The 10,000-nt window shown below is 43.7% G+C and overlaps 1 protein-coding gene across 4 annotated transcripts in view; it reads right to left on the bottom strand.

Moving 5' to 3' along the window:
• LOC106582334 (diacylglycerol kinase beta-like) overlaps window positions 1-10,000 on the bottom strand; it is a 191,201-nt gene that overhangs the window by 15,328 nt on the left and 165,873 nt on the right. The window lies entirely within an intron of this gene.

A 10,000-nucleotide genomic window follows, 5' to 3' on the forward strand; every position in this document is an offset into this window, starting at 1 on the left:
GTGACTAGTGACACTATAACACTGTGACTAGTGACACTATAACACTGTGACTAGTGACACTATAACACAGTGACTAGTGACACTATAACACTGCGACTAGTGACACTATAACACTGTGACTAGTGACACTATAACACTGTGACTAGTGACACTATAACACTGTGACTAGTGACACTATAACACTGTGACTAGTGACACTATAACACAGTGACTAGTGACACTATAACACTGCGACTAGTGACACTATAACACTGTGACTAGTGACACTATAACACTATGACTAGTGACACTATAACACTGTGACTAGTGACACTATAACACTGTGACTAGTGACACTATAACACTATGACTAGTGACACTATAACACTATGACTAGTGACACTATGACACTACGATACTATGATTCATTGTGAGATTGGGCTCATAGTAATGGCTGGAATTGAATAAATCAAATCAAACTGTATTTGTCACATGTGACGAATACAAGTGTAGACCTTAACGTGAAATGCTTACTTACAAGCCCTTAACCAACAGTGCAGTTCAAGAAGAGTTAAGAAAATATTTACCAAATAGACTAAAGTAAAAAGTAATAAAAAGTAACACAATAAGAATAACAATAACGAGGCTATATACAGGGGGTACTGGTACTGAGTCAGTGTGCGGGGGTACAGGCTAGTTGAGGTAATCTGTACATGTAGGTGGGGGTGAAGTGACTATGCATAGATAATAAACAGCGAGTAGCAGCAAAGTACAGAGCAAACGGAGAGGGGTATCAATGTAAATAGTCCAGTGGTCATTTGATTAATAGTTCAGCAGTCTTATGGCTTGGGGTTAGAAGCTGTTAAGGAGCCTTTTGGACCTAGACTTGGTGCTCCGGTACTGCTTGCCGTGTGGTAGCAGAGAAAACAGTCTATGACTTGGGTGGCTGGAGTCTCTGACAATTTTATGGGCTTTCCTCTGACACCGCCTATTATATAGGTCCTGGATGGCAGGAAGCTTGGCCCCAGTGATGTACTGGGCTGTACGCACTTCCCTCTGTAGCGCCTTACGGTCAGATGCTGAGCAGTTGCCATACCAGGTGATGATGCCACCGGTCAGGATACTGTCGATGGTGCAGCTGTAGAACCTTTTGAGGATCTGGGGACCCATGCCAAATCTTTTCAGTCTCCTGAGGGGGGAAAAGGTTTTGTCGTGCCCTCTTCACGACTGTCTTGGTATGTTTGGATCATGATAGTTCGTTGGTGATGTGGACACCAAGGAACTTGAAACTCTCAACCCGCTCCAATTCAGCCCAGTCGATGCTAATAGGGGCCTGTTTGGCCCGCCTTTTCCTGTAGTCCACGATCAGCTCCTTTGTCTTGCTCACATTGAGGGAGAGGTTGTTGTCCTGGCACCACACTGCCCGTTCTCTGACCTCCTCCCTATAGGCTGTCTCATCGTTGTCGGTGATCAGCCTTACCACTTAATGATGGTGAAGGAGTTGTGGGTGAACAGGGAGTACAGGAGGGGACTAAGTACACACCCCTGAGGGGCCCCAGTGTTGAGGATCAGGGTGGCTGATTGAGAATCAGCGTGGTTTAATTCCATTATATTAAATCCATGCCAGCCATTATTATGGGCCGTCCTCCCCTCACCAGCCTCCTGTGATTCAACCTACGTAACACATCTCTATACAGATTAGCTGGATATAAATGGCCTAATAATGCATATGATGTCTTTTGAGACGAATTGCAATGTTTGAAAATGTTATACAAATGTAATACAAATGTAACTTTATGTATTATGTAACTTTAGACCACAGCTGACTATAGTCCCTGAGAAATGTATGACAGAAAGAGAAAGAGAGAAAGAGTTGTCCACCCAGTATCACTAACAGTAGAGCAGACCAGCCTCTTACATAACACAGACACCCAGTGCATTGTGGGATGGATGGCGGGTAGCTGGCCAAACTGGATTCGCTATCCTGCCATGCCATGGGCTGTCACACAAACACGTCGGGTATAGCAGTTCTACAAAATAATGTTTGAGGTTTATAGTCAGTCCTTGGCAACCAGTCCTGCTATTCTCCCATACCAGTTCAATAGTTTTCAAAATGAACCTTTTTGATACACAACTGCTTTGATAGTACTGCCCCCTACAGTAGCCCTACCTACAGTATGTGTTCCAATAATTGCTCTGTTATGTATTTATAATCCAGGGTGTGTTTCCTTCCTCTGTCCCCTAGCTCCTGACACAGTCCGACTGTCAATGTTTCAGGGTGGCCGAAGTGGACACCGGAGTGGAAACCGGAATGGAGGCCGGAGAGGAGGCCAAAGTGGAGGCCGGAGAGGAGGCCAGAGAGGAGATCGGAGTGGAGGCCCGTAGTGGAGGCCGGAGAGGAGGCCAGAGTGGAGGACAGAGTGGAGGCCAGAGTGGAGGCCGGAGAGGAGGTTGTGGTGGAGATCGGAGTGAAGACCGGAGAGGAGGCCAGAATGGAGGCCGGAGAGGAGGCCGGAATGGACACCGGAGAGGAGACCGGAGGGGAAGCCGGAGAGGAGGCCCAAGTTGAATTCGGAGAGGAGGCCGGAGAGGAGGTCGGAATAAGGACAGATGGTTAAGAGGAACTAACTGTTACTGCAGTAAAGTCAAGGTGAGTGGATGGTAAAGGTGTGTGGGCGGGAGCGGCCTGCTTGGCCCACTGACAGTTTACAGAGGAATGCTACCATGGAGACAGATACATAATCATTATTAACTTCTCTCCGTCCTTTCTCACATACAGTATATTCAGACATTTTGTGTTCACGTAACACATGATTTTTAATATAAGAATATTCACACTCTCTAACGGTTTATGCAGCGCTTGTCAAAATGCTCCGAATTTTTGTTCGTATGCTGTTCAGAAACAGCACTTTGATTTCTCATGACAGTTCTCATGGGAAAAAACCTGGTTGACTGTCCAACTCTTCAGATATAAGGGACACTTACAAAGTTTCTCATATACTCCCATAGGAAAGATTGACTTATTGAACCAGACGTTCTTGACAGTTGAAAGTATGTGCCAGGAAGCCATAGCTCTTCCCACAATTCTCGCTGGGTGACTGATTTTATTATAGTTTAGTCTATTTCTGTCATCGCAAACAACACAGGGGGAAATAAAAAAGAAACCATTCTGTTTTAGCTGTGTGAGAGTAAAAACAATGACCTGTTCCTGGATGGTAGTGCCCTGAAATAGCCCACACTAAGGCCAGGGTGTGACTCTAACCAGAATGTGTTAAGCGGGAGGGAGGGTGGAGAGGACTCCTGTAGGGAGAGGTTGTTGGAACCTGGCCAGGCTTTAACCTGCAATGGTACAGCTCTACAACACACACACAGACAGAGAGAGAGAGAGAGAAAGAGAGAGAGAGAGAGAGAGAGAGAGAGAGAGAGACAGACAGAAAGAGAGACAGACAGACAGACAGACAGACAGACAGACAGACAGACAGACAGACAGACAGACAGACAGACAGACAGACAGACAGACAGACAGACAGACAGACAGACAGACAGACAGACAGACAGACAGACAGACAGACAGACAGACAGACAGACAGAAAGAGAGAGACAGAAAGAGAGAGACAGAAAAGGAGACAGACAGAAAGAGAGACAGAAAGAGAGATAGAAAGTGAGACGGAGACAGAAGAGATGGAGTTGGGGGGAGGGTGGTAACAGGGGTGCTTTCTGCCCCTGTCCTGATCACTAAAGAACCCTTCACTACCTCCCTTCCTCTGACCATCTGACCATTATCAATTTCCTCGTCAGCAGTAGCAGTAACTAACCCCTGACTTCATCTACAGACTGAGACAGTATTTTGCATTGTCACCACTGTCCTTCCTTGCTTTTTAACTCAAGCTGGCTTGACTCTTAGAAAAAAAGGTGCTATCTAGAACCAGAAAGAATGTTCCACCACCCAAAGGACATCCAGCCAACTTGACACAACCCTAACTCTGTGGAATGCTTTCGACACCTTGTAGAGTCCATGCCCCGACGAATTGAGGCTGTTCTGAGGGCAAAAGTGGGTGCAGATCAATATTAGGAAGGTGTTCCTAATGTTTTGTACACTCAGTGTAGTTTACTTAACTGAAGTTACTTTGAAAAAGTAGATCACTACATCCAAACTCCTTTGTGAAAAATTATCTAAATCACAAATGTCATAGATTACAAATTGAATGAACAGATCACTCTGGAGTCATGATGTGTAATTTAGACTATTGACAGGGCAAAATGTGGATTTCCGCCTGACTAGACATACCCAAACTTAATTAATTTTCATGAATAGGCCATAAATAATAACTGGTAATGTTGCATAGTTTTAGAAAGTTCTGGAACTCACCTTTCTGGTCATTAAAAAAAAAATTGCTGAGGTGTTCTCCCTTTTGAGGACACAAGGTCAAGTACAGTGTACAAATATTATGTAAATATGAAAAATAACATAGAATTTTGTGACTTATTCAACAAAAGTGGGGCAATAGGGCTTGAAATGACTGAAATGCTTTCTGAATATAGTGATAATCAAATTATAAATAACTTGCTATAACATTGCACGTATAATAACTGTAAAATCAATATGATCATACTTGTGACAGTACTATATCGGCACTATTTCATATAACTGACGACAGAAACACCATTCGAATACAGTACATTCAGATTCGTTACAACTTCAGCTTTAAGCATGAAATGATTTTGCCTTTTTGTGATCAAGAAAAAGGAGTCTTCTTTCAATTCTATGACATTATTTAGTATTTCTTTATGTTGAGAGCTCTAAATCAAGCTGAGAATATCACAGTGAGATGAAACCACAAGGGCTGGACTCACTAGACTGTCACCGTTCATATGACGTCACTCACTCAGAGGAAGAGGAAATAGATTATTTGTCTGGATGGACCAGAAAATGTGACACGTCACTCTCTCTCCGCTGACAGAGTGGCAACGGAGAGCAGACAGATGGGTCTTTGTGGCATTATAAGGCACAGGACCTTACGGTGTTTTACAAAGCGCTTTATACACCAAAATGTCAGTCGGAACCGGTCCAGAACCACCATAAACAATGTTTCAAGTAGGCAGGTCTGATGCCGAAAAATACAGGAAATTCTTGCCTACTTTACCCATATTTTATTTTTGCTAAAAAAAGTAGTGTGTAGTTCCAGACACACACACACACACACACACACACACACACACACACACACACACACACACGCAAAATAAATTCAAACAAGTACAGTGCTGCAGAGTAAATTTCAATAAGCATAAATTGCATATACCCAGAAAACATTGAAAATGCAAAATTCCCCACACCCACACAGACGCTCATGCAAAACAATTAGGCATAAACACACAAGGCTGTGAGCGTGAAGCAAATAGCAAGCAAGGCAGATGCTTTAAAGGTACATCATGACTGGACAGCTTAAAAGCACTGTTAATCAGTGTGCCAGAGGCAAACAAACACTGCTTGACATTTAATGATATTGATCTTTCAGAGACCAGAAAAGGGCCAGGGATGCCAGATGGTGGTTAGGCTAGTATAAGGAGCCATGGCTGTGTTCACTGTTGCAGTGTTCAGGAGTCAGAAATGCAGATGAGACATCACCAATGATAAGATGTTATGGATGCAATACAACTCCAAAGGCGTACTTCACAAGTCACAACACAAACAAGGCAACAGGAAACATGTCGCCCCACCTTGGACCAATTGAGATATCTAACACATTTCAGTTAATTACTATAAACTCCTGCCTTGGGCCATTCAGTGTCATTTTGTAAATGACGGACCTCTATGGCAAGTTTTGTGAAAATTGGGCCAGGGCTGTGTGAGATATTGCGTGTGATTAACGTACAGACGTAAGGACGGAGACAGATCCAGTCGTGACCCTTCAAAGTTTGCATTTTCAATCTCTTGTTATAACGCCACCATCTGGCCAATCAGTGTCATATTGTAAATGCCGGATCTCTATGGCAAGACGCATCATTCACCCAAGTTTCGTGCTGTATGAGATATCGCACGTGACTAACGTACGAACGAACAAACTTATGGACGGACAGAGGCAGATCCACAGTCCCCTTCCCGATTTCATCGTGGGGGACAACTATCTGAGAATGAAATGTTGTGCAGAAATGTCTTCACGTGAATTACCAAAGTTTCACACCATAGTCCCCACAACAACAACAAAAGCTACTGTGCTCACGATCACTATGGCATTGTGTGAGATGCATTCATATACACTGTTTATGTGAGTGTGTCTGCATGCACCTGAGAAGGGACAGGGAGGACAGGGTTGTCACTCAGTACCCTCTTGAGCATGTGTGTGTGTACATGTGTGTCAGTGGTGGTCGGTGCAATTTAAGGCGAGGGAATATTAGGACTTTCTTAATGGAACATCGAAAAGTTTAGGCTTCTAAATGTTACTCGAATCTTCCCTCTACCCATCATGAGGTTGCTAGAACCTAGCCTATAAATGAATGTTTACAACGTACTGTAGGTGTACAGGTCGAGAGAATTTTGAGAATTCAAGGTGACAAACAGTGACACCTTCAATACCACCTTGCACACTCTTTCCTGCATCTAGCTGATGTAGGGTGTAAGCATTAGTCCAACAGTTGCAATATAGAGTTTCTATTGGACAAATTCAGGTATGTTAATCCCTGGTTTGTTCCTTTTGCTTCCGTTTAATAAACTTTTTTCAACAGAATCAGCGGAATCAATACACCCCTGATAACACACAAACAGTTCACTTTCATAGAAGCCACATAAAAACAGCATGACCACTTTGCTCGTTGTATATTTAATGTAATTCCTTCAACCTTCAACTCTTCCTCTCAACTTTTCCCTTCGCTTGTGGACTTCAGTGCACAACACATCAGCTGTCTGTGACCAGGTGAAAAAACCTTTCCAAGCCAAACTTTCACATCAGGACCGCTAACCGCTACACAAAGCCTACATGTTGTCTTACGTCATAGTCAACATAGCTACTGGAACTAACGCGTTAGTACACACTCTACAATCATGCAGTACAGTGTACAGTCAGAAAGCAGTTTAGCAGTTACACCCAGTCAAATTAATTGACTGGGTGGACAACATATCAGTTCATGCTGCAAGTGTTTTGATAGGTTGGAGGACGTCCTCTGAAAGTTGTCATAATTACTGTGTAAGTCAATGGAAGAGGGTGAGAACTATGAACCTCCTAAGTCAATGTAGCCAGAGGACAGAAACTAGCTGTCCTCTGGCTACACCATGGTGCTAGCCTACAGAGTTTTGGTGAGACTACTACTGTAGACCTTCAGGGCTCTCGAGTGGCACATTGGTCTAAGGCACTGCATCTCAGTGCTAAAGGTGTCACTACAGACACTGGTTCGATTCCAGGCTGTATCACAACCGGCTGTGATTGGGAGTCCCATAGGGCGGCGCTCAATTGGCCCAGTGCTGTTAGGGTTTGGCCTGGAAAGGCCATCATTGTAAATACAAATTTGTTCTTAACTGACTTTCCTATAAAATAAAAATACCTTAATTGCAAAACAGTGTGTTTCAAACAATTATTTGGTGACGTGAATATATTTAGTACAGTTTTATCTAAAAAGGATAACTTTTTAAATGTTTCACTATTTTGACTTTTATGAAATTAACTGAGGAGGATGGTCCTCCCCTTCCTTTTCTGAGGAGCCTCCACTGATGTGTATGTGTGTGTTAGTGGATAAACGTCTCCTCGCCTCTGTTTTCTCAGGCTATAAATACTACAGGCAGCATATGGACAGAATGTCCTCTTGTTGGAGAACCTTTGGACTAGATGTTAGAACAAGTTGCTGTGCCAGGACAGGGGCTGGGCGTTGGCCTCAGATGGGACAGACAGTGTTGATGGTTGGTGAGGCGGTCTGGTGAGGGGCTGGGTGGGAGGGTGACAACGTGAGAGTGTACAGTACTATACAGTATGTTACAATACTGTAGTGCTGAAGGGCAGGTCAGCAGAGAACAGTGAAGGCTGCCTGGAGGGCAGTTGAAGATAAAAATCTGTTCTGCCTCTGAACAAGGCAGTTAACCCACTGTTCCTAGGCTGTCATTGTAAATAAGAATTTGTTCTTAACTGACTTGCCTAGATAAATAAAGGTGAAATAAATACAATTAAATAAATACAAATATGATGAGTCACACAGCTGGCAGCAGCCTCCCTCACTTTCTCCCTCCCTCTCTTTCTTTTTTCTTGCTTGTTCAGTGGAGCCGGAGGGTCTCCATGGAAACAGGATTCCAACTAGTTCAGTCGAATGACAAGCACAGAGGCAGGGTGGTTAAGGAAGAAAGAGAGAGGATGGATGAAAGAGAGGGAGACAGATGAAGAAGAGCTACAGTGTCACAGACAGGAAGAATGTAACAAAGAGACGACACGGAATCTGGGTTGTCGCTAGTTACCACAGCCACAAAGTCATAATTATGGCTAAACCCCACCTATTTCTACAATTTCTCTACATAAAATCGGATGTTAAACCTAATCATAACCTTAACCAACCACATTGCTAACCTTATGCCTAACCCTAAATTAAGACCAACAGATTTGTTTTTCAATTGCGCATTTTTACGATAGACAATATTGACTTTGTTGCTCTGGTAACTAGTGACAACCAGGAATCTACCTTTTCTTCTTCCTCATCATCCTCACCCTCTGTCACGTCCTGACCAGTATAAGGGTTATTTGTTATTGTAGTTTGGTCAGGACGTGGCAGAGGGTATTTGTTTTATGTGGTTCGGGGTGGTGGTTTATTTAATAGGGCGTTTGATTTATTATTTCCGGATTTTTGGGTAATGTTCTATGTTTGTATTTCTATGTGGTCTCTGGTCTTTTGTATTTCTATGTCTGGTTTATTGGGGTTGGACTCTCAATTGGAGGCAGGTGTTTTCTCGTTGCCTCTGATTGGGAGTCCTATATATGGGTATTTGTTTGGTTTAGTGTTTGTGGGAGATTGTTTCTTGTTTTGCGTGTGTGAGCCTGACAAGACTGTTTTGTTGTTCGTGAGTTCTTTGTTTGTTATTTTGGCGTTTTCTTGATTTAAAAATAAATACAAGATGAGCATCCACATTCCTGCTGCATTTTGGTCCTCCATTCCCGACGACAACCGTTACACCCTCACCACAATCATTATCATCATCATGTTCACTGTAGGCCCTAGTTATGTCTGTTACATACAGAGCAGGTTTTGGGACAGTAATAAAGAGACCACAGAAGCTGCAGGCACTTGGAACCACACACCAAGAGGGACGGGGGGGGGGGGACGGGGGGACGGGGGGGGGTGAAACAGACCTGCTAGCCCAGCAGCATTCAGCAGCCCAGCATCTGAGACTGTTTTATTGTTCAATGTTCAGTTTTGGAGGTTAATTCATAGCAACCAAAAACAGCTGCTCGTCACCGACCTAGGGCAGCGGGCACCAGTCCTGCAAGTGCAGCTCGTCCCCAGTGTGTGTGTGTAACTCATCCCCAATGTCCTCTGGGATAAAGAGGATGCTCATGACTCATTGAGGGTTATAGCGTCACCCGGGCGACACCACAGAGAGCTGACATTCTTCTTGCCGCTGGCTGGTAGGGGACATTGTTGCAGTATGAAACACTTACAATATGGCACTAGGACTGTTTAGTCAGTGATATGGCCTTAGGACTGTTTAGTCAGTGATATGGCTCTAGGACTGTTTAGTCAGTGATATGGCTCTAGGACTGTTTAGTCAGTGATATGGCACTAGGACTGTTTAGTCAGGGATATGGCACTAGGACTGTTTAGTCAGTGATATGGCTCTAGGACTGTTTAGTCAGTGATATGGCCCTAGGACTGTTTAGTCAGTGATATGGCACTAGAACTGTTTAGTCAGTGATATGGCCTTAGGACTGTTTAGTCAGTGATATGGCTCTAGGACTGTTTAGTCAGTGATATGGCTCTAGGACTGTTTAGTCAGTGATATGGCACTAGGACTGTTTAGTCAGGGATATGGCACTAGGACTGTTTAGTC

The sequence above is a fragment of the Salmo salar genome, chromosome 21 (assembly GCF_965601325.2).
Source record: "Salmo salar chromosome 21, fSalSal1, whole genome shotgun sequence".
Taxonomy (NCBI): domain Eukaryota; kingdom Metazoa; phylum Chordata; class Actinopteri; order Salmoniformes; family Salmonidae; genus Salmo; species Salmo salar.